General features: G+C 41.1%; 1 long non-coding RNA gene across 1 annotated transcript; it reads left to right on the forward strand.

Annotated features, from left to right (window-relative positions):
* Positions 1-104: 104 nt before the first annotated feature.
* LOC147325630 (uncharacterized) lies at positions 105-25237 on the forward strand. The gene is made up of 4 exons (XR_015130370.1): positions 105-696; positions 1878-1954; positions 24437-24523; positions 24708-25237. It is a non-coding gene; the product is annotated as an uncharacterized LOC147325630 (long non-coding RNA).
* The last annotated feature ends 597 nt before the right edge of the window (positions 25238-25834 follow it).

The following is a 25834-nucleotide window of genomic DNA, read 5'->3' on the forward strand; positions in this document are numbered from 1 at the left end:
GACAAATAAGCTTACTCTCCTCAGTTAAGCTACTAGAAATTTAAAGTTCAAGTTCTTTAAATTTGGACTTAATAAATTTAAAATTGAGTAAGTTGAAAAGTTATCTGAAATGGTTAACTTACTCAGAATCAGTATTATAATAGTTAATGTAAACTTAAAAACTAGAACTAGATGGAAAAAAAAAAAAAACTAAGACAAATGACATTGTGAATTTGTAAAACTAAAATAAAAATGTAGGAGATATCCTTGGTTTGATTATGTGTTAATTTGGTTAAAAAACAACAACAAAAAAGGTATCAATTTGCTTAATGGGTTAGGGGGACATGTTTATTCAGACTTTGAACTGCTCCAAGTCTAAGTCATTGCTTTTATAAAATTCCACGTTTTAATTGTAATACCTGTACAGGTTTTTTATTCTTACCTCTGACATATGTCCCCCATACAACAATAATTAAAAACACTTAAAAACAAACAAACAAACAAAAAAAAAAAACCAGATGAAATTGAAATGAGAAAATTCCAAAAAGTCAAAATAACTCGGAATTTAAAAATTTCAAGATACTCAGTGTCAGCAGAAACGAGCTTCCATAAATGGCAGTTAAAGTTTAGTTGATAATATGGCAAGGATAAGATTAGATTAGCTTAGTTAAGCTAAAATTGCTAGCAGGGAGGGAAAGGGGTTTGTCCAGACTAAAGGTAAGTCCACCTACTATAAACTCTTTTAAGGATTAATGAGGAGTAAATGGGGGTAAATGTCCTTAATGTCACGTGGGAATGTTTTACGGCTAACTAGTTAAATAGTAAGCCTCAAAGTTACTAGCCTGGGCAATTATAGCAAATAGGCCTACTATGTAAAAGTATTTTCTAGTGCGTCCACAAATTGACTAGTTAGGACTTTTGGGCCCAGCTTTACCTAGTATGGCTTTTATTCCAACTATTTGGACAAATACCCCCACAAAAATCCTAAACTACCGGAGAAAAGCACGACATCGAGCTAATGCTCCCTGGCTCTGTCGCATTATTTAATAGATATAAACAACATAGCTAGTAGCAATGAGGTGACTTTTATGGAAGAGGATCAGGGCCAAAATCTCTTTAATGTCAGAATTCTGACTTTTTTTTCTCAGAATGTCAGATTTTTCATAATTATGAAATTAGAGTCAGAATTCTAAAAAAACAACAACAAAAAAACAGAGACTCCCACTCCTCCCGCCCCATGCAAATATCACTTCATCCAGTTTCAGACAAGTTAAAAGAAAATCTTCATCTTTTACATACCAGCATCTTAACCAAAACAAAGGTTTAAGTTCTTTAAACCTAGAGTTGTTGTTTTTTTTACTTACGTGATAGTATTTTCATCTAGTTTTCTCAGCATCATTAACAACTGCTCGAACTATCAGTGCTGCTTTGCCTTTTTTTTTTTTTTGAAGATTTCAAGCGTGTATTACATGATTAAAAGGTTTTTGTATTGCCCTTTGCTTTGTTTTTGTGTTTAAGTTACATACAAAACAACAAAAATCTAGACAATAAGTAGTAGAATTTTTATATAAAAACGTGAGGGGGGTGGACAACTAAAAAATGAAACAAAAGTAAAAGCTCTGCAGTCAGAAGAAATTACACAATGTACAGTAAAGACATTTTTAAGAACCTTGTGTATCATCTGTACCCGACCCCATTAGATTTTGTTTAATACCTTAAAAAATACAGCTTTTCCTAGCTGTTTGACATTTAAGAAGAACACTTGTTCTGCATTTTCCCAAATGATGAGTACATTTCTGAGATCAGTGTTTTATGGTTGTTGTTTTTCCACGGCCCTCTCTTTTTTTATTTATTTACTTGTACTTGTACTGTTGTGTGTGTTGTGTTGCTTCCACTAGAGGACACTGTTCCTCCATAAACAGACGCCAGACTCTGCAGCCATGTTAGGATCAACCATAGTCTTTGGGATCAACAGGTAAGGCTGCCTGGTAAATACGTTGTTATGCAGGCAATCACCGTAGATGTTTTAGATCCTTAGGCTGTTAATGGTGCTGTTAAAGTGTGTGTATAAACATAAAAATATGTGTATATTTATTTATATAAAAGTATTGATAATATTGCCAATGACTCTTCACATTAATTATTTTCTTTAATACTTCTACCATCATCTACTGTCTATAAATACTGCATACAGAAAACTAGACACAATGATTTACTGATTAATAAATACAATTGAGTTTTTACTAATACAAAAATGAATAGGTTTTTTGTCATTTTCTGCTTATGGATTGCATGTTTATGTATGTGACTTTGCATGTTGCATCAGTTCCCAGTTCTCTGGGCCTGACTGCTGACTCTCATCCTGCTTCAGAGAATTATTTTTTTTTTTCTGAATACAACCGACCAAGTATGATTAGTTTATCAAACGTGTGCATATGTATTCCACGAGAGACAGCCCTAAAAAAAAAGAAGAAGGGGGGGAAAAAGTGATATGATTAATTTACCAGCATTCCGCAGGGTCAAGGAAATTGATGCAGGATAATTGGGCACATAGGGAATCCTTGGCAATTTGTGCTTTCAGACTCTACTTGAGAAATTAGATGTCAGTGCAAATGTGAAATTGCTCCTCAATGTTCTCAAAGATTCCATGAAAATTTAAATATAAATTTTAAGTATTTCCAGCAAAGGGATTCTTCCTTTTCTTTTCTTTTTTTTTTTTTTTTTTTTTTTTGGTGCAAACTTGAAATGAAGCCCTGTGAAAATGATCTGAATGAAGTGAAAGTGTATGAGAGGGGAAAAAGACATCGAAGCTTGTGTAAAGTTTGGGGCTGCACTCCGAGGAAGATGTCAGGGCTGTTGCTCTCAGTAAAATCCTCATGCAAGAATTCATTAGATTCTTTCTGACAGGAAGTTTGAATTCATCTGAAGACGTGTAATTATAATATTCAAGATATGTACACCTATAATGTAGAATATAACTCAGATGGTGCAGTATAGCCTACTTTTTTCCCTTTGGGCTGTCAGCTTGGAAGCTACAATATACCAGTGTATGACGTGTGTTTGCATGAAGGGGAATAACTTACACCGGCGTGAATAGCTGATGTAAAACAGTTCAATTCCAAGGCTGTTGATTGATAACGTTGTCATTGGTGTTTTAATTGGAAATAAATGAGAAAACTCTTATTCTGAAAAACACCCAGACTCCTATAATTTCAGTTTCTTTTTGTTGTTGTTGTTGTTTTGTAGTGGTTATCAATGAGATTTAGCGCCAGTTACAAGGAACGCTGAAAATTGTTAAATCATAATCAGCATCATCTGCATCATCATTACAGAATTTGATCAAAACTTGCGGGAGATTTGATGTTTGTATGCAAGATCAAGATAAACTGATTGCTCCAAACTCCTAGTTATATTTAAATGTTAGTGTTTATTCCTTGTGGACATACAGTGCAAAAGAAAATGCTAAACAAGAATATTTTTGGTAAGCATACTACATACTGACACTCTGAAAAACGCCTTCATTTGTCCTCATTAAAAGCTTAAAAGTCCATGAATAAATAATCATTAAAGAGGATACTCCCGCCCTCCTTTTTTCTTTTTTTATCTTTGGCCTTATGCAAAATACACTCACTGACTAAATAAATATGCTCCATAAAGACTGTTTAGAAGTGTGCCCTCCTCCCCCCACCGCTTCCACATTTAGAAGGCTGACATGCACCTAAAGATCAGATCCTACATTGGCTGTTGGTTTTGGAGGGAAAAATTGGACCTCCGAGAGTCAACTTAATGCAATTAAGTGAGGATGATGAGTCTTTCTCTCTCTCCCTCTCTTTTTCTGTGCTGCTTGAATTGGTAAGCAAGGCGGAATCAAAACTTAAAGGCAAGAAGAAAAGAAAAGAGCCGGAGATGAGCGTGCACAGACCGGTCCCAGCGGTTTAATTATTTTAATTATCTCTCCTCTTTCAGCTTTCCTAAAAAAGAGGCCATTAAAGGATGCCCGTTTGGGTTAATCTGATTAAAAAAACAAGATGGAGGGAGAGATGAAAGGCAGCAGATGTCAGTGCTAATCAGGGGAGTTAAAACTACTATTTGTGAACTGGGACGGTTGTTAAAGTGGGTAGAAAGTGCGTGCAGCGTGAGTGTTTTTTTAAATGCGCTTTTCCTCACTTCAAAACACCTCCTTCCTGCAGCCTCTGTTGATAAACTTCCCTCTTATGCATCTTCTCAAACTAACGCCATGTTTAATTCTCCGCCGTGTTCTGTAACTGTGTTGGCAGCAGGTCAGGCGAGCACAGTGATGATGGGAGAGAAGTAATAAAAGTTTAAGTTGAGTCCCCAACGGTATGGTTTAGTTTTCATAAAGGGAGGATGGCACTGGAGGAAGGGATAAAAGCAGTATTAGAAATTAGCAAATTTAGAGTGAGAGTTTCTTTTTTGCCTTTACTTGGTAAGATTCTACAGAAAGTTGGCCATTAAGGTATGGGAGTATCGATCTGCCAGTTTCTTTGGTTTTATTCTGAAATGTGAAATGCTTCATACTAAAGATTTTCTTTGCCAAGTTTAAATTTTCTCAGCATCCAAGGGTTTAAGGGCGTCTTGGAGACCAGAAAGTATAAAATGTCTGCACATCTTCTTTTAATTGTATATTGATCTTAAAGTTTCTATCTTCAGCTCTGGAAACACATTGGTTTCATTTTCACTGTACTAACAGATTTTTTTTTGGTGTGTGTATGCGTGTGCTTTATGAAAAAAGAAAATTTTCTCACGAAAACATCAATATTTCTGTCAACATATTAGCTTTTGATCGACAGAATGTTTATTGCACTGTAATACGTAATATTGCACAGACTTTATGTCACTCAGCAGGCCAAATGCAACGCTGTCAACTTTCATAATGCAAGGAGTTGTTAAAGTTCCTCTGACTGCAGAGCTTGACATTTGTTCAGGCAGGAATGAGCACAAAACAAGCACAGGTGTTGAGCCACAGCATGGCGAGAGAGGAGGGGAAAGGAGAGGGAGGAAAAAAAACAAAAAAAACAAAGATCTACTTTCAAACTAAATCAAGCAGAAGGAATGTCCTGAGTGTGTACAGAGATGGACGGGAGCCCATGCAATATTAAAGCGCCGTGTCTGGCAATGCCAACCGTGCCACTCCTCTCCGCGGCTCCCACCCTCCCGGCTTCCCGGCCATCGGCTCTTCCCTCAAGGTGACACTTCAAAGCGGGCACGCAGACGTGGCAGGCCTGGCTGTCGGCATGAAGCCAGCCCCCCAACCCCCACCCCTCATCCGCCACCTTCCTCCTCTTTCTCTCCCGCCTACCACCTATTCTAGCCCCCGTCTACTCCCCTCCACCACCGCCACCACCACCTCAAAGACACAGCTCCTTCCCCTGCTGGGCCAGGTCAGCGCCAAGATCCACACCGCTCGCCGCCTCGGGAGCCGCTGTCAAAAAACTCTTCTCCACAAGCTTAATTAATAACGGGCCATTCCTAATGCAAACCCTCTGAATCTGCAGCCTGTTTCCTTCCGATCCGATTGGTGAGCTCTGAGGCCTCGACAGAAGGCAGACAAGCAGAGGAGGGCTGGTTGGGGATGCATCCAAATCATTTGAATTTCGATGATTGAGATTCACATGCATTATTCTCCGTGCTTTATAACCTATTTTCTGTGTTGTACAGTGTGCCTGCCTGCCCACCCGCCCGTCTGTCTGGGTGTTTTTTAAAGATGTCTCTCTTCTGCAGATGATTGGAGACATTCGAACCAAAGAATATGGGGCTGCTCTCCTCAGCCTGTCTGGGAGGTGGGGTAGGAGAAAACCTAAATGTCCACACATACACGCACACAGGCTGCATCAGCTGGGTCCAAGGCCTGTAATCACCGCTCAGACCTGAAGGGAGAATTTTACCGAGAGCGCCGTGATCGATATTTGCCAATCCGCCTGCCCGTATCAACCTCAAATAAAAGCAGAGAGCAGGAGACAAGGCAGCACAGGCAGGTCGTGGGGAGGTCTGCGGCACTCTGGTTTGATGTCTGTGAAAGCGCTCATCAGTGTGTGGAACCGGCCTCATCTTGGCACGCCGGGTCACCTGCCGCCTCACCCTTAGCAGCTCACGGCTGATTGTCTCACTGTCGGAGCGAGTGGGGTTGTTGTTTTCCAAGGTGAGAGGACGGATCTTTTCCAGCAAGCTGGGCTTCGTTTTTTTTTTCCCCTCCTCTTTTTTTTAATAGGGCCCCAGCTATGGCACCTCGCAGGCCTGCTCTGGCCGACATGCTGATGATGAGGAGGGGAACTCGTCCAGACCCGCTCCTTTTCCTCCTCCTCCTCTGCCTCGTCCTGCCAGTCCTGAGCTCATGTTGTTACTGTATTTTCATTCGCCACATGTGGTCCTCTGCCTTGTCCGTTGCATTCTTGATGGGCAGAGTGGGGGTACAAAAAAAGAGCAGGCTAAACAACCATGTGAGCCTCGAGAAGCTGTGGTTAAATGGTACACAGCTCAGAAACATAAGGTCTGTAAGTACGAGTTCAGTCACAAGAGCATTGCGGCATTTAGGGCAAGGAGCTGGTTGTGTTAGCTGACACACTGATATAATTAGGTCGTAATAAATAAGAAAGGCAACGGGGAGTGAGGGCGTGCCTCAACAGTGGCCATTAGAGAAACCACATGGGTTGCTTTTTAAGAAAAAAGTCACCCGTCTACCTGGAAATACGCACACTTTCTCTTCTTCCCGCTTGGTCTCGCACACATTTGCTCAGTGTCCTACTTGCAGAGTCCTTAAGAGTGTTGTTCCAAACCCCAGAAGCCCTGGCCCTTTAAGTGAGCTAACTGGGATGGTTGTAGGCTCAAACCAACCTTAATTAGTACACTTACTGCACAGCGAGGGCAGGTATGAACTCGAGCCTCTGCACTGCAGTTTCCCTCAGATTAAGCCTCTTTTAGACGAGGCTGTAACCTCCCACAATGACTCAGTAATTAACTTCATTAGCTTCCCATTCTCTTTTTGGTTTGGCAAAGTGGGTTAGGCTTAGTTTTGGCCTCTGTTGAGATAATAGTCTTAGAAATCAGTTAATCTTGTCCGTCTGTGTTCTATCTCCTCTATCTCCACCGGAGTTGCTGTATTTCACGAGTGTTACCTGCTGTTCATCTCAGAGACACGCACGTGCACAAGCGGGTTGTAATGACTCAGGCATCGGGTTTTAATAAGCAGAGCTTTACCCGTAGATCCTTCTGTGATTTGCATCCATGTCGGACACGAGGCGTAAAGCGAGGCTGATTGATTCATGGCTCGTCCTATATTGGAGCGAGAGAGAGGGAGAGAGAGATAGAGGAAGGCCGTAGATTTATTATCAAGCTCAGCGACAAAGGGAGGAAGAGAGTGCGCATATGTTAATCCGCTGGGTGAACGATGATCAAAGACTGGAACAAGCTGAGCCCTGCTGATCGCCTCGGGGCAAACGATGCTCTCCAAGCAGCTGGGAAAGTGTGAAGACGAGGAGTAAACAGATAGTTAGAAAAATCAATAGCTGAGGTTTTGGGCCATGGCTCGGTGTGAAGGTCAAAGTAGGCTGGTGTCCGCTGTGCGTGAAGGGAAGTCTAGAAACCAGGAGCGCTTTTAGGCCAATTTACAAGCAGTGATGTGTTTACAGCTGAGTTGTTTCCAGGAATGGAGTTGAATTTGAGGTTACGGCCGCTCTGGTCATCTGAGTTTTATATATATATAAAACGCCATGAAAAAAAAAAAATCTGATTTCTGGTTGATTCTTAAGGATTCAGTTCATGAGCAGTGGCATGGGTGTGTGTGCGGAATATGAGGACTTCACATCAGCTCATTTGGGCTTCAAAGGAAGCAGGATTTTCTTTTTAGTGTCAGTACACCCTGCGTGGGTCTCGTTTGTTCATCATCTGTTATCCCACCATTTTCTTCACACTGACCTAAAGCATTCCCATGAGACTTCTGCCTCAGATGCCCACACTGCCTGACTGCTTTAAGAATTTAAGCCATCCGTGTGATCCTGCCCTCGAAGATCATTTATGAACTTCCTTCATTATAAACTTCCAGTTCTTCTGTGGGCTATGGAAGAAATGCAGATAAGCAAGCAAATTCTTTTTCATCAAAATTGTCTGTTAAAAAAAATCTATTATCTGTCAGCACTCGGTTTTTATGTATTCATATCTTTTGTTTGCCAATAGCTGAATAATTGAGATTGCTTAGCTTTTTACCCCCAAACTTTGCCGTCTTTTGACTTTCTCCACTTCTGAAGCGGATTGTTTTTGTGATTAGTCACTTTGTTTAATCTGTTAATGATGGCGTCCCCTCAGGCTAAATGCCTGATTCGCGCTTACTGGCTTATTTATTCATTTGTACTTGTGACGTGTTAATCTGCATAAACGGCAAAGAGCTCCACGAGGACCCCCGAACGTCTCTCTGCACCTGTCAATTACAAGAAATCCAAGACACCAGGAAGCAGCCACCCTGGTCTCCTCACCTTGATCAGGGTAGAAGGCTGCCTGTCAATCAGCTCTCATCTTCCCCGTCCTGTCAGGGAAATACTGATATTCAAAGCTTCATCTCTACCTCAGGTCTGCGGCATTAATCGAAAAGAACTGCTGCTAATTAGAGTTGATTAAAGAAAGCGCTGTACGCCAGAGAAACCGACAGTACAAAAGCAACATCATGCAGTGCTTTTTTTCTTTTATTACTCTGGGGCAGTGGCTGACATCTTTAGGCTTGCGGCCACCTGTCATAGTCTGCATATATTAAATGCTCTATAATCACATATTTTGACCCAGCCTTCATAGATTGCTTAATCGTGCAATGACTTTTGGAATGTGTCTCAATTATGTATTTCCTGGCAATCTCATTTTTGTCCATTTTTGTTTTGTACCATGTTGCAGCTGCCCAGTAATTTAACTGTGATGACAACCCCTCATTGCTTTGCAGTGGCAGTGCATGAGTTTACAGTGTTGCCTTGCTAACTGTCTACACCTGGCAAGGTATGGATGAGGGCAGTCCAATTAAGAGACACCAATTCTCACAAGACTTTGGCTGAAGCTAGATTATTTATAGTTTAATCGTTTAAAATAAACCAGTTTTCTAAAAACTCCAGGCCTAGGCCAAGATTCCAAAAGTTTTGATTATCGAGTGGCGATTTTAAGAGTCAGCATGTAACTGAGGACTACACAAGAAAAACGCACACACTGAACATGGTGGTGTTTGTCACTGTTGTAGAGATTAAGTCTGGTAGAACAGAAGAGTTGAAACTGAAGACTCCCGCAGTCTTGTTCTGTGGTGCTTTATCTTTGTATCAAATGAATTATAGACAAATGAAAAGTACCACACTGTAGTTTTATTTCCTTGCCATTCAAGGGCTCCACAACATGCAACCACTTTGAGGATGCTGGGCCTACATCTAGATAATTTTTGCTACTTTTAGAGTGCAGTTGGAGAAATGAAGCAAAGCTCATCTTGGTTAAAGCAAATTGAGCATTTTTGGTAGACAGGTGATACCTTACACCTTGAGCGACGTCATAAATCGCAGACTGTTTCATCATTTACGTGCAACCTCGTGTGAGGAGGGGGAGAATGATCCAAATGAAGAATATTGAAAAGCACAATGTGTACTATTCACAAGTTTTGACTAAACTGCCAGGAGAATGAATGTGCACAGTACATCTAAAAAGGAAGACCTCTCTGCAGATGACCTGTTCTGCAGAGTGGCCATTAGCAAATCCTCCAGTTTGTTGTTGGACAGTCTGAGACCTATAATTTACTGCAGCACAGTTCGCTTAGCCCTACAGCAGGCCTCTGGTTATCAGATGCAAATTTTCCCAAATGAAACGAATGGGAAATATCAACAAGCTCTGAGTAATTGCAGCTGATAAAAAATGCATGGGGGTTGTGGTGCCGGACTCGATTCCTGCAGAAGCAGGGAAGTTATCTCTCATTACCCAGACTGTGATGAAGCACATCGACTTCGCCATCAAGCCAAAGCAATGCATTCAGCTCCGTCTAATAAAGCCCGTCTACCACGCGTTTCCTTGTGAAATCCATTCGAAGGAGTTCGTTACGGACAAGAATATTGTTAGTGGCTGCAACGATTAATTTTGTTTCTCTCTGCTTTTGACGCTTGCCTCTGACTAAAAGTCTATGCATGTGAAGTTTAGATGTTTTATTCATTGTGAAACTTAATTTATATACAAGTATAAATGTACACTGCGAAAATCTCACTCTAACAACCTCCACAGCACACTTAAAAGCTACAGTCTTTTGCAATTCATCATCGACGTACCGAGGGGTTACAACATCGGCTTCTTTCCTTTTTTTTGTTTTTGTGTTTTTTTTTAACTGTGCCACAATGCAAGAATTCAGTCCTTCTATCCATCACCGGAGTAAGTAAAGGAGTCATGACAAGCTCTGATTCAATCTGCCATGCAAAACAGCTGTTTGGCTCCAAGAAACTTGAATAATAAAAAAGGGTGACATGACGGCTGTCGCAGTGAGCACAGCTGGAGATCCAAAACCAAAAACACAACACTAGATTATAAGGAATGAATGAGGGTGATTTCAGAGCAACAATAAGCAGATTTTTTTTGTGCTTGCAGGACACGAGTCCAAACTGTTGAGATTTGAAAAATATTCCAAATTGAAAAGCAGATACAGATTGAAAATCTAGGAGGTTTCTTAGCTCTTTTACTGCTTATTACATAAACTCACTGTGACTATTTCTGTTATTTATTTTTCAACCTTTTCATCTGTGCATTACTGTAGTTTGTGCTAACATGTTTGCAAAACTAAACGCAGCTTCAGCTATACTTTAAATTGAATGATAATCAAAAAATTCTCCATCTGCTAAACTACATTGTAAATGTAAGATAAATGCATTATAATACTCACCATACTGGCCTAATACAAACCCACTTAAGTCACAGCAGACAAATCTATATTTTTGTACCCTGTGTGTCCAAATCTCATTGTGCATTCATGCAGTGTTGGAGTAACGTAAAAAATTAATTCCCAACTGGGAAAATTCACGTGAACTCTTCCTCAAGTTGTATTAAAAAAAAAAACAGATACAATTTTGGCAACTTGTTGATGTCCTACACAAAAACACGGTGAATGAAAATAAATTTGTCAAATCAAATCATAGAATGGTGGAAAAATTGCAGGTAAGGTACAGCTGTGTTTTTATTATTACTCCTTATACTGGAAACGCAGCTTCCAGCATGTTTTGTAAACACTCTGAGCATTAAAATTCAACAAATCTTATATGTAGCGTCTGTGTCGTTTCCACATTCTGGCTTTAAAAACGCACGAACGCACTAAAATTGGAGAAACAACTTTGCAGTTTTGAACAGTGACTGCAGCTGTGAGACAGTGAAGTAGTTTGAAAACAACACATTACTGCTGGAGGATTTCACAGCTCTGAAATAAAAGAAATGTAATACCTTCCTGGCACAAAAAACCCCACAAAAAAACAAAAACAACAAATTTTTAAAGTATACTTTGGAAAATGTTGGGCAGCTGAGCAAAGTATACTTGTAATAAACACCAGACACCTGCAAAAATCAAGTTTTTAATATTCACCGTACCGCTCGAGCTGTCAGAAGACGCTGCCTGCTTGATGGCAGATTAACTGTGAACTTAGAGATCTGCCTGTATGATGCCCATGCATGCAGACGGGAAGAAAAAACAACTTCATATCTCAACAAGGGTTAACGCTTGTGGCAGTGCACTGACGTCAACAGCTGTTCTCAAACAAGCCCTTTGATGACTCATTGACAGCAGAAGCTCCGGATTGCCACTTTCACTAACTGGGGAAATGTCAGCGTCTGTGCTCGACTGAGGCTGATCACAGTCCCCAACAGCTCCCGCCTGCCAGAACAAGGCAGTGATGAAATAGCTCCGGTGTTAATGGATGTGAGAGCAATCTTGACCCTTTCCAAAGGGCAGGCTCTCTCTCTCCAGTAAAAGGGGCCCTTGCTTTGGTTGGGATCAGACCCTTGGCTTTCTCTGTGCCATGGGGAGTAACCAGACAAAGGTAATTGTATGCCTCCTCTGCCCCTCCACCTCCACACCACTCTGAGGAGAGCCCGTGGAGGACACAGACTTTGAAATGGAGAGAAAACACACCCAGACAAGCAATGATTAGGTTATTAGTGCCGAGGTGACTAATTACCTAAATGTACTGTCAAAATGGGGAGCAGGAGGGGAAGTTGAGCTGCAAGGTGAGGAGAGGAGAGCAGAGCAAAGGTGGAGTGTTTGGAGAAACTCAGGTTTATCTCCTGTCTCTCCCCCTTCCCCAGGCAGGGCTGCAGGGGTGGGTCCCTCACTATGTCTCTCTTTCCCTGCGGCATCCCCCAGCCTGCTGCTCAGCTCCCAGTGACATCTGCTCGTAGCACTGCGTGTCCCCCCCCCCCCCCCCCCCCCCAGCCCCTCGGACGCTGGAGTACCACACAACACATGCCTCCCCGTGCAGATGTTCGGGTCCCTGGGTCCTCCCTGCGTGGATCGCGTTGGGCCCGTTTGAAGTGTGATGAAACGGAATCGAGCGAGCCACTCGGGGACCTGGGGAGCAAAGTGGGGAGAGTGGGGGGTGACGTTGGGTACCAGGGAAAACATGAGAGCCAGGGAAGGAGGTGGGGAGGAGGTGGGGAAGAGTACAGTGAAAATGGGATGTTGGGATGCGTCTCATTATAATATGAATCAGAGGCCAGGCACAGACCACAGAGCTGAGATGCTGCTTCACTGGAGGTCTGAAATGCTCAGGAGGAAGATGAGAATGGAGCAGAAGGAAGGACATAAAAAGGAAAAGGAAATGAATGAGACAAGAAGAAGATAATAAAAATGGAGGAATTAGGGAGAAGGTGGAGATAGGAAGGGAAGAGTGAAAAATAGACTGTAAAAGAAAAAAGGAAGAAAAGTAGAGGAGATGGACATATGAACTAAGAAAAGAGGAAACAAAGTTGAAATTAGAAGAAGCATCAGTGCAGGAGGTCAAGTCAATGTGAGGGAAAGAGAGAAAGGAAATTCGAGGAAATGCAAAAGGAAGTTTTGGGCGAAAGAGGAAGAAATTAGATAAAGAACTTGGAAGAAAGAAAGAGCAGAAATGAGAACATGAGGAAAAAGGAAAGTAAATTAGGGAAGAAGAGATTAATAAAATTAAATGAGAAACAGTGAAAATGGAAAAGTGGGCTCATGAGAAAATGAGAACAGCAAAGTAGATTTTAAAAAAGACAAAAACTTGTGAAAGTAAAGAGAAGGAAATGAGACAAAGGGTGTAGGCATGAAAAAGCATGTAAAGGATGATGGATAAAAAAAGACAGGAAAGAGGTAATGATATTTGAAAAGAAGAAAGGATGATACAAATAGGTAAGAGGAGATTTTATAGTGAGAAGTGAGGAAGCAAGGTGGCAGGAAATGAGATAAAAGGAATTAAGTTGAAAGTAAAATAAGAAAAAGAGGAAGAAATTATGAAAATGGATACCAGAGGGACCCATAGCGGGGGGGAAACATATATGAGAGAAAATGAAATGCGAGGAAGGAGGAAAAGGGATTAGATTAAAGAAAAAGAAGCAAGAGGATGGCAAAGGAAAGAAGATACTGAGGAGGGAAGTGTAAAAAGAAGAAGAAAGAAATAAGGGAAATGAAATGAAGGTGATAAAAGTAGAACATGGGTGAAAGAGAAAAGGAAATGGAAAGTCTGAAATGAAAGAGGAGAAGAAAATGAGAATAGACATACAAAAACATAAGAAGGAAGGAGGTAAAGGAAAGTAAAGTAAAGGATAAGATAAAACAAGAGGAACCAAATGGGAATGTAAAGCATGGCAGGAGAAGCAGAAACCAGAAATGAGAAGAAGGAAGACGTGACCGGACGAGGAGGAGGAAGAAAGTCAGAGGGAAGTAGATGAGAAGAAATATAAAAGATAAGAGGAGTGAACAAAGAAGAGAAGAAAAGATAAACAGTAAGCAGAAGAAACCAAGAGGAAAAGAAATGAAAGCAAGGAGCGAAAAAAGAAAGCAAATCATTGAAACTGTGATAGGAGGAGAGAAAGCCGAGTCTTCGAGCTGGTCTCAGTGTTCTCTCATCTCCTTTCTGTCTTTTTTTCTCTCCAACATGGCTTCCTTCCCTCGACTCTTTGCTCTGTGTTGCTCTATATTCATTTACCACAGCATCTCTCTCTCTGCCTAATCTTGCTCCCTGTGCAGTATGTTAATTATTGTTGTGGAAGAACAGAAAGTTAATGACGAGGATGATGAGGATGATGATGCGATCATGATTGCCACTTAGTGCGGGCAGTGCTGCGCCTCGTAGGAGAAAAGTTTAACAGGAGGAAGTGGGTGAAGAAGCGCTAACGGGTGGGGGATTCAGGTGAAGTCAATGGATAGGTTAGCAGTTAAAGATCAAAGTGAAAAACAAAGGCGGATTTCAAACGGGCCCAGAGAGCTTGGCAACAGACCCGCGGCTCCTCTGATAATACTTAGATCTATAAATGTTCCTTTTTTTATTTATTTATTTTCTTATTTATTTTTAAAATTATTCATCGCCATAATAATTTGGGCCTAACAAGCACTTGAGGGAGACGGCTTCCTTTTGCATCTCTCTCCCCCATTTCCTCAGTTCCCTGCGCCGTGGTGCTGGGAGCTCAGGGATTTGGGGGCACTATTAGAGAGAATTTCTTTTATTTGCTGCTAATGAATGATATGCATGATACTATTTTCTTTTTTCTTGTGTACTTTGTGGGGGTAACTGCGAGGATTGGGGCAGGAGCTGGAGAATTGGACTCTTTTTCAAGGCTTTGTTCGCTTAACCCTCTTCTCGCCTTCCGAGCGAGTGCACAAGGTTGTTATCATCACTTTGCCAGATTTCCAATTCTAATATGTTATCATACTTCACTTGACATCACTGATATGGCATAGTTTGACTTTGTTTTGCTATTTTCAGTCACACTTTATGTTAATGAATTATGGGTTAACTGGTTTGTAGAGACAGTGAGCGGCGCAGCAGGTCTGTAAACAGCTCTGCCACAGAAATAACTGCACTTTCATTGTTCTTAACTGTTCTTCATTCTTTAAAAAAATTGAGTTCAGCGGTTTCTTCTGCACAACCAAAGTGTTTGTGCTCTGTGCCCACACTGTACTGAACTGATCAAGCAGTCGCAACATGGGCGCTAACACTAACATTAAGAGAGAAGCCTGCTTTATTTGAACACGATGGCCACGTCAGACAGAAGTGTTGACAAAGCCACAGACAAAAGCAGGAGAAGAAGCCAATTTGTTATCAGTCTTCTGCAGTGTTGGGACTAACGCGTTATTAAGTAACGCGTTACAGTAACTACGTTATTATTGTGGTAACGAGCACAGTAACTAGTTATTATGCCAAAATCAGGAACGCGTTAGTCGTTACTGGGATTTAGATAGGCTCGTTACTCGTTACTACGTGTGGTGGCTATCACGGAGCTTCCACAGATTCAGTAACATTAGCAAGTGGTGGAGGCCAGCAGGTGGATGAAGGAAAAGGGACGCAGAAGGAAAAGAGACCCGAGGCGGCCGCCGGTCCAAGTGTGAACTGAACTTCAGGTAAGAAGTTATGACCTGCAGTCTCTCTGGGTCAGATATGAACCAAGTTTAGGTGGAGTTTATTTTCGTTATTCTGACTTTTTCCGTACTGCGTGCTAGCTAGCATGACGGAGTTTCTATACAGCTGGGTGGTGCTATGAAGTTAACGATGTTAAACTTTATTTTGTTCATAAGTTATTAGAGTTGCCAACCGTCCCGTCTGGTATTCAGAGAAAATATTACGCGTTTCTTATTGAGGTGAAAGGGAACAGTTTGTTCCGTAATCCAGCTACAATGAAAAAGGCACAACGCTGGAGTTATTCTGTCTTTACGCTGCACAGCTGCCTCTCATTCTCTCCCCCTCCCTCTCCTGTTTCTACTTCAATCATGAAACTGATCAATGATCAGCTGATCGGCTTTTCTCTCTTGTTTGTTTATCGCTCACTTTGCGCCGAAAGAGGAAACCAGCGGATGTCGTGCTAAACAACAGCAGCACGTTTAAGCTTGATCAGCTGTTGTTAGAATTTATTTAATATTAATTTCTAGTATCAGCTGATGTTTGCTGGAGCCACAGCTGCAAAAAAGCTGCTGGTCATGATATCGGTTTGTATATCTGGTGAGAGGGAAACATGAAGATGAAACCAGGAGATGTCCTTACTGGATCATCAGAGCTGTGATGGAGAAACAGGTTTACCTTTTAGGTGACATGAATGAGTTGAAGGGAAGTTATGAACTGTTTCTGAGAGACAAATAACACCAGGATCCTTTTTTAGGTAGCTGACAGCTGGTAACTGTGCAGGGGCGGGTCTAGCAAAGTGTTGCCAGGGGGGCATGTAGGGCATTAACAGGGAAAGGAGGGCACAAAGAAACACTTTTCTTTCTTATTCTCATTTAAAATGTCTAGCTTTTAAAAAATAATTATCTGAATCTTACAACAAACGATTGATAGATTGATGCATATATACCATCAGAACAGTGTACATCACTGTCACAACAGCGTTTGTTTTCATTCAAAGGCTTTATGATTTTTCCTATAATGGTGGGCCAGTCTCTAGTCAAAATGCCCGGGACGATTTTTTTTTCCCAGTCCAGCCCTGTATGCAGCTCATCTGCAGTCTGGTGTTACCTACATCTTCCTATTCAGAAGGCAGAATTTCCGAGTTCTGAGTACAATCGAAAGCACCACGACTGCAGTTTTTGTGTTGGATGTAAAAGGCGCACATGACGCTGTGACGTAGGCTAGAATCATGGCAGCAGTCAATGACGGTCCAGGCGTGGGATTTCTCTCGTGGAAATATGCACATTATCTTTTCCTTTCTATTGGTAGGTGGCACAGTGCACTTGTGGCAAGTAAGCAAGCTAGAAGACTGGCAAAGTTATGGAAGAAACACATTAACAAGAGAATTCTGAGTAAAACCAAAGTTACTTTCCCTAGTAACTAGTTACTTTGAAAGTAACGAGTAACTTGAAGTAACTGAGTTACTTTTGAGAGAAGTAACTAGTAATGTAACTAAGTTACTATTTTAAAGTAACTTACCCAACACTGGTCTTCTGTCAGTCTGTGATTGAATGGGGTCAAGTTGGCAATTACACACAGTCTGGTTCAGATAATACAGAAACTAACTGTGATAAATTGTTAAAGATATCTATTGCTGCAAAGAAAGAAATTCACATTTAACAAAACTGCACATTTAACTATTACATTTGCAGTTAGCAACATTTATGTTCTATAGAACTATAATCAATTCAATTCAAGTTATTTATACAGTGCCAAATCTCAACAACAGTTGTGAGGTGCTTTATATTCTAAGACACTACAATATTAGAGAGAAACCCCAACAAATCAAATGATCCCCTCTGAGCATAACTTGAGCATAAAAGTGAGAAGGTGTGAAGGAAAAACTCCCTTTTAGCAGGAAGAAACCACCAGCACAGCCAGGCTGAAAGAGGAGCACCCATCTGCTTCAACTGGTTTTTTACTCAGTTGTATACAGCATTTGTATTCTATTTTTATCCTATTGTATATTTTATTCTATTTATTCTACTGTATATAGTATTTTATTTTATTCTGTACAGTTGTGTACAGTATTTTATTCTTATTGGATTCAAATTTTTGCTATATAACTTTTGCACTGTCCACTTCCTGCTGTGACAAAACAAATTTCCCACGTGTGGGACTAATAAAGGTTATCTTATCTTATCTTATCTTATCTTATCTTATCTTATCTTATCTTATCTTATGTATGAAGCAAGAAAGACAGGACAAAAACCATGTTGTGGAGGATTAATAATAACTAATAACCAGAATAGAACTAGCTGCCAGCCAGCTGAGTCGAGCCCCTCAAAGACTCATTCAAACTGATTGAAATGTGAGCAGTTTATCTGCATTTGTAAATTAGATAACAATTATTTGTAAACCTTTAACATTCTCTCTGAGATTGATTGCAGTCAGTTCAAGTTTAACAGATTGTGACTGTTTGCAGAGAGATTTCTTCCTACCAGGCAATATGAGCCCCATTATTCATAGTATTCCCACAGTATTTTTATTTATTTAATGTAATAAAATTTCAATATTTGGTGTTGCTATATTGATATGATATCACATCACAAAATATCGCAATACTGTGCTGTGTCGATTTTGTTTCTCCCACCTTTACAGTAAAAATGCTGTAAAGAATTTTCTGGATCTTCTATTTTATAAAATTGCTGTATTTCAGTCAGGTATTTTTAATAGCCATTAAGCATCAAAGATGCTTTTCAGATCAAGAATTGATAAAATATGCTATGCGCCTTCAACGAGACAGTTAATGCTAGTTGTTGCTTTTTGAGTAAATGTATTCTGATGGGATTCATTAGTCCACGTCCCCTTTTTACCTCAGACTCAGTTTTAGAAGCAGATATTTGTTACTATTCAGGCGAGAGCTGCTTTCCCTCCTTTGCTTGAGTGCATTCATGTCAACTATTTGCTGTCAGCAGAAAAATATTATAGGTCTTAATGGCAGTTTATTGTTATTTATTTTTATGGGGAGGGGGTTGTTAAAAAAAAGCTGAAAACAAACCAAATGACTCGTTAAATCTGACATTTTTGCCGTCTAGTCTCCCGGTGCCGTACTTTCTAAAGTATTATTTTGCTGTTTATGCTGAGATGCTGCGATTGGCTGGGGAAACACTGACCTTCACCTTTCTATGCAGAAATAATGCAAATACCTTTTAAAGTGGCGCCTTGGTGGAGTTTTTGTACAACACTCACACAGACACACGCACACAGACATAGGAACATAAACTATTTTGCCTGAAGTGATGGCTGCAGTACTGTATTTCAAATGTTAAAACAGCAACACGCATGAGTGTGCTCTGTACCGGCGTAAACATGGCCTGATAATGACCTCCCTCCTGACTGGAAAGAGATGCTCCTCCTCGACTGTCCCTGCTTGCTTCTCCTTTTTCTTCTTTGAGTATCCCAGAACTTTGAAGTTGCCTCTGTGCCACCTTTTGCCGAAATCGGCAGCTTCAGATGGGAATTGATGGAGGCGTTATTGTCTCCCTGTGCTGCAAGAGAGGTTTGTGTGATGAATGTTTGAGCAGTGGTGATAAAGCTGCACTTTTCCCATGCTGAGAGTCATGCCAGAGGCTTTACACACGTCACTGGTCAGGAGGGGTGAGTCCAAGCTGGGTAGCCCTGATCTTTACCTCCTACAGCGGGCTGTATAGATGGGGCTTCGGGGAACTATTGGGCCAAAGGTCGGCTATATAAGTACCGAGCGAGTCCAGAGCGGACCATTGAGAAAAGACTTATATGTGTTGACGAGCAGATTGATTTTGCTGCCGCTTTCAACTCCACAAATCTAAACTTTGTACTAACACGTGTCAACATGTCAGACTTGTGTTAATGTTTAATTCATGCCTGTAAATGACCATTAATTAATAACCCTTAAACTACAGGCTCCTTCATATTGCATGAGCAAACATTTAACTTTTAATCTTGCAGCAGAGAGGTCGGCACATGCCAAAATTAAAAGCTACCACAGAGACTCAATTAGAGCAATCCACTGAAGGATATCACTCAGATGCAACTTGGAGATGTTAAATCCCCGTCTTTGTTTGTTTGTGTGCAGCTTGTTGCTCCCCAAACCCTGAACATCTGTGCAGAGGGAGGAAAAGGGGAGGGGGCTGTGGGAGTGATGGCAGGCCACATGGGGAGGGCCTTTTCTCCCTCAGTCTGTCAGCCCACCTGACTGCTGCTATGGCAGGCCTGCCCAAGGCAAGACCACAGGCTAAGGCCTCCTGTGGGCCTCCAGCAGGGCTCAGCAGCCTCCCCAAGCCCATTAGAGCACCCCTCCTACCACCTCCACCCGAGCGGCCCCCACCCAGCCCTGCAGCCCTCTGCCCCAAGATGCCATTGCTCTCTGTCCTGTTTCTTTCTGCACTGTTTGCCATGTTGTGTATGTAATAGGAGCTGTTTGAGGGCATGTTTGATTATTTTTATTTATTTTTCTGCCTGCCTTGTCCTCAGGCTGCGAGGCTTCAAATAAGGCTCCAGAGAGACTTCAGCTTCCAGTGGTGTGAGAGTATTTTTAGGGAACAAATCCCAGAAAGGCCTTTTTACAGTTACTGCACTAATGTGGTGTGACTGTCAAAGCTTCCACTTATGTCCACTGCTTCCCTGAACGGTCCAACATGGAGGGTTGCTGAAGCACTTAGGATTCACTGTATCTTACAGCGAACTCAACAGCAAGGAGTATTACTGCTGTATATTTCTCCCTCCGGTTCTTACATCTCCGATTTAATGAGATTGTCTCGGTAGCTGCTCAGATTCTCAGAGGCAAGGTGAGGTGTGATGGGGGGATGATCAGATATTCTGGATATCCTGTGATTCTCTGTCTATTTGAGTCTTTTTGATCTAAATGAAACTACAGGGTGCAGAACAGACCCTGCATGCGAATCAGACACAGCGACTTTGCATACAAGCTGCAGAAATACCAGGAGAGCAAATTCATGTTCAACCCCAGTTGTGGATGCAATTTGTGAACGTGAGGTTCTGAAGCGTGCTCTAATAGTTTAATTTATAATTAATCATATCTGATTTGCCAGATTGCCATAAACTTGGGGAATAAAAATCTGGGAGTGTTGGGGTTTCAGATTTTTATTTTTTTTTTTAATCATTAAGTATTTATGATCCGTGATGGATATATAAACTGTGTTAAATCTGTTGCCTTGAATATTGATTATCTCTAATTAAAAATGCAGTTTGATAAGAAGGTTAGCAGCGTTCTCTGGTCAGCCTCCCTCGTTTTACAACTTACATATTATTTTTTTAAATTCCTCACCTCCTAGTGGTTTTCTCTCTGCTTTCAGTTCAGTATGCCAATTAGCTGCAGAGGTCTTTAACAAGGAAGTCATTAGTTCTAATTAGGATGTGGTTAACTGCGATGCGTTAAAAGGCAAAACCCATCATGTTGAAGGATGGTGGTGTCGCGAATAAGCCCGACTGGAAACAGCTGTTGACTTTACAGAGAGGGTCATGCTATAAACAAATACTCCCCTGAGCACAGCGAGAGCACGGGACACCCAGTCTTACAAGATGATTGGCATGCAGAATTAAGCAGCAGTTGAGTGGAGTATATGATTGGAAATAAAATGTGCTGCTTTGTCTCTACATTTTATTTAGTGGATAGAAATTGGGCATTTCTTAAAATGCTTAGAAGCACAGAGATTTATGAGAACCTGGAAATCCAACTGCGTCTCAAAAAAACCCTTTTTATATAATAATATAATACAAAATAATGATATTTGATCTCTGACATCATATTAATGTGCTTTACCCACAAAAATGGGCACCCTATGGATGCAAAAAGTCAACAGTGACAAGTTATTTGAGCCAGTTGATTGTTTACTCTTTTTTTTATATATTTATCCACCTTGATAAATATACTTTATTGCAGTGCACCAAAACAGACAAGGCAGAAAACAATGATCATGTTATCAGTTAGAGGAGAAGCAATATGAGGTGCGAGTACAGAGAAAGAGAGAAGAAAACAGAAAGCCATAATAACAAGACTCTGAAGTATACACCAATCAGACCAACAGGTGTTTTACTAGGAAAAAAAAGCATTGAGTTGGATGTTACTTTGACACAAATCACACACCTAAACATTCTTGCAGGGCAACACATACTCTGACAGCAATGGTACGGTCCAACAGCAAAGGTCTTCGCCAACAAATAATTGTCAGGAATGCTTTGGGGAACATTTTCAGCCCAGTGTCACAGCATTTTGTGAAATAGCCACAAAAAAGTTGTTATGTTTCTGTGTCAGTAAGTACAGATTTGTGAGTAATAGGAAATATATTTTTGTAAGAAGCATAGGTTTTGTGTATGATGAGCAGGGAGGTGTCACCAATCAAGGAAAACAACATTTTAAAAGACTTAGTAACTGTTGCAATTTTACCCAAACCGTGATCTTTTACTAAAGATTACCAAAGTGGGTTTTTTTGTGCTTAAGCCTAACTAAAATTAAAATGTCCAGTCTGCTGATCCTCTCAGAACAAGTTTGACTGAAGGAAACCTCACCCTGCAAAAGACTGAACCCAAAATATCTGTTATCAAAGTCCTGGTGCAAGACTGAAGAGATCTGTTAAGCTCTGTGAAGCTACAGATTCACTTGGAGATGCAACGTCATTACATGTCAGAGCACACATGTTTTTTTATCCTCCTCTTTTAGCACCAGAAGTGGACAAACTTGATCTTAGAAGGTTTGAATGTGCTCCAGTTTTGGCAAAAGGAGAATAGTAATGCAATGAAACCGCATTGAACTGTGATATCGGTGCAGGTTCAGGTATCTGTCCCAATAACCACAATAACCAGTTGCAATAGCTTCTAATTTTGGCTACCTATCAGGGTCGTTAACAGCCTTAAATCCACACGTTAAGGCTGTGGTAAGGTTGAAGCACCAAAATCAATTTATCTGTCGAACAAAAACACATTTTTAGGACTGTGGACCTCGACATTTAGATTTCACAAACTGTTTTGTATGAAACCTAAGAGTCTCATTACCTGAAGTGACAATAGCTGGCAGACAGCTGTTTTCGCTAATGTGCGTGCGGGGACGGGAAAGAAGGCAGAAGAAGATGGCAGGGCGGCAGCGGCGGGGTGTAGCTGAGGATGTGCAGGTGCAGAGCGAACGTGACAGAAAGGTACACAGGCAGAAAACAGGCAGAAAGTGGAATGAAACACGGAGAGAAAAGATAAAGAGGAAGAAGGGAATCAGCGAGCTTGACTCGTAATGTTTGAGTCGTGGGGCTCGGCATAAATCATCGTAGATTACCGAGCCTGTGGAGATCTTTTGACTTGTGTTCCTCCTCTTCCTACCTACTGTTTGACATGAGAGTGAATGAGTTAACCCGCGGTGCTCAGGGGTACACAGGCTCTGCTCCCATCTGGGCTTTGAACCTTTTGCTCACCTCACGCTCGGTCTCTGGTGTGTCGTGGTACAGTGGAGCATGTCAGACAAAGAAATTAAAGATGGCAGTTTACAGGGAAACACTCGGCTCTTTTGGTAACGCGGCTCCGAGAAGAACCTGACAAATTGATTTAAAAGGATGAAATACGTTCCCCAACCCACAAACGTTTTCCTCTCACCTTTTAAAACATATTTACCTCCCTGCCTGCTCCCGTTTTGTCACTTTTGGGAATGTGTGCGTGCACTCCGTGCCTGTTTGCATGCCTCACATTCATTCATTTTTCATGCCCATAATGGCACTTCTTTGCAGCCATCAATCAGGTTTTCTTTTATTTGCATGTGAGCACATACAATATGTGTGTGTTTTTGAAAGTGCTCCTCTTGCAAGTGTGTTTTCAGAAGCAGGACTGCGACTGTTCTTTTGTTGCTCACAGCTGTCCCATATTAGGGATCAGCTGCTATTCCCCAGGCAGTAAAGTGCTTTCAGAGGACTTGCTAATTGGCTGTAATCTCCTTTTTAAATTTGAAAGCCAGCAAGCCTCCAGCCTCGCAGTTTACAAGCAATTAATGCAAGGGAACACCAATATTGCTGGTCACAATTGGTGTATGTGTGCTCATTCTTTCTGCAGCTCCCTCTTATCTGATCTCACGCAGAGACGGATTGACTCCTCCTGTGTTGTGGACCCCCAGTGTAAACAGCTACTCAGCAGTGGGGCGTTCTGGGGAAGTGGCGCAACTTGAGCGGGGGGGGGGATTTGGTCTGAATCTTGAGGCGTCCATGGGGATGATGGTGGGGTTTGGGGATCGGAGGGGTTTCCTTCTTAGGCGCTGATGAAATAATAATGCACAGAGTTGGCGAGGCTGAAATTTGCACATGAAAATCCTCTCCCTTCGCTCTCCTTGCGTCTAATGTGCCGCCGATGACAATCCCTGCCTCTCACAGTTTATATGCAAATGAGTTCTCTCAGCTTCCTCCTCCTCCTCAGAGAGTCGCCCAGCCGAGCTGGAAAGAGTCAGATAGACGGAGAGATAGAAAGTGAAAGAGACAGAGTGGGGCTTTTTTGTTGTGTTTTGTTTGTGTTTGTCTTGTTTATTTTTAAAAGGATTTTAAAAGATGATAATATATTTTAATTTTTTCCTTTGTTTTTTTTTTTGTTCTTTGTTTTTTTTTTTTTTTCCTGAAAGGCAATATGCAGATTCTCTGAAGAGTTTGAAATGCCAGACTTTTCTTTTGAGTTTAATTGGAACATAATACCAGTAGTCTAAATAAAGTGTTTGTGTGAAGTGAGAAACGGTTGTATAATGACTCTTTTCTCTTTTTTTTTTCTTTTTCCTCCAACAAACAAGGCTCATCTTTCCCACAGGAGTCTCTGAGTCTGACGATTCTCCGTCGATATAAATATTGTTTCCTCTTTGTGACCTCTGCTCTTATTTTTTTCTATAGGCATTTGCACAGCTGTCTCACTGAGTTATGTAAAGAAGAACTGGGTGTTAACATCACATCACCGGGAATAAAATCTTCAAAATTGAGGTAAGATAATCGAAAGATGTGGAAATGCTCTAAAAGTGATGTTTATACTTAAAAAAAGCTTCACCTGAAGAAGACAGAAAAACTAACATACATAGAAAGTGTCATTATAATAACAGAAAGCATGATTTACAGATTTCATGAGCTCTTCTGCAAGTTATACATATTTGTATCATTTCCCATACAGAATCTACTGGGTCAAATACTCTATTTAGCTAATAATTTTAAATTTAATTAGCTAAACAGCAGATCGTCCTAAAAAGAAGATAAAGCTGGAGGTTTCACTGGTTTCCTGCAACACCCAATTCAAAGTGAACAGGACCCAGTCAGATGAGGAGGGAGACAGATAGGAAGAAGAGGAGGAGGGAGAAGAGAGGAGCTTTATGTCAGCCCGCTCTCCTCAGTCACGGCCAGTTAGTTAAAGCAAACGCAGGCGGACCCTTGAGAAAACGCAAGGCGGCGGAGAGTGCCAATCACGGCCGAGCCCTGGGCATTCCCTGGTACAGCTCGCCTTGAGCAACTTTTTATTAATTTAATAAACATCCCACGGAGACGGAGCGATGTGGACTTACGTACCCTTGCAGACAACAGCACTGCTTGGGCCTAATGAGATGTGCTACTCTCTCACACACACACTCGCCAATTCACACAAAGTGGGCACACTCTTTCTGAAAACACACAGCCGTGCAGCCCACAGGCTCAGTTGCTCAATAAATATGTCAAAAAAAAATGTCACTTGCATATTGTGGTTTCTAGCTGTGAAAATAGTGTTGGTTTTATTTGCCAAAGTTTTCAGTTGTACATCCTGAGATTTCTGCCTCTACTCCACTGCAGTGAAAGTGAGTGGGATTTTATTCGTGGTTACAAGATTTAGAAAAAATCATTCTTTTTTTTTAAATATCTTTTTCTAGGAAACACTGGTACTTTGGATCATCCACATAACACCACCGAGCGACAACAGAAGAGAAACGTTGAAGACAAAAATGGTTCATATCATTATTAAGGTTCAGTCAAAAAAAACATTTCAGAATATTCTTTAGGATTGATGTAAGTCAGGTATATTGGTATCAGACTAAAATGCATCCAATATAGATAATATTTCCTCAGTTTTCTCAATCAGGATACCCATGTTCATGTAATTTCCTGTAGTACACAATGCACTATCTGCATACTCTGTGTAGTTAGTACATTTTGATGGTTTGTTGGCCTCAATCAAACCTGAAAGGTTTTGCACCTGCGAGAAACAATGGCTGTGTTTTACATCCCTTTATATCTTGTTGCGTCTCCATCCAGACATTTAATAAAAAATTCTTG

The sequence above is a fragment of the Aulonocara sp. 'chitande type north' Nkhata Bay genome, linkage group LG7, assembly GCF_057382095.1.
Source record: "Aulonocara sp. 'chitande type north' Nkhata Bay isolate Kocher_YH1m ecotype deep benthic linkage group LG7, A_spYH_male_GT1.1, whole genome shotgun sequence".
NCBI lineage: Eukaryota > Metazoa > Chordata > Actinopteri > Cichliformes > Cichlidae > Aulonocara > Aulonocara sp. 'chitande type north' Nkhata Bay.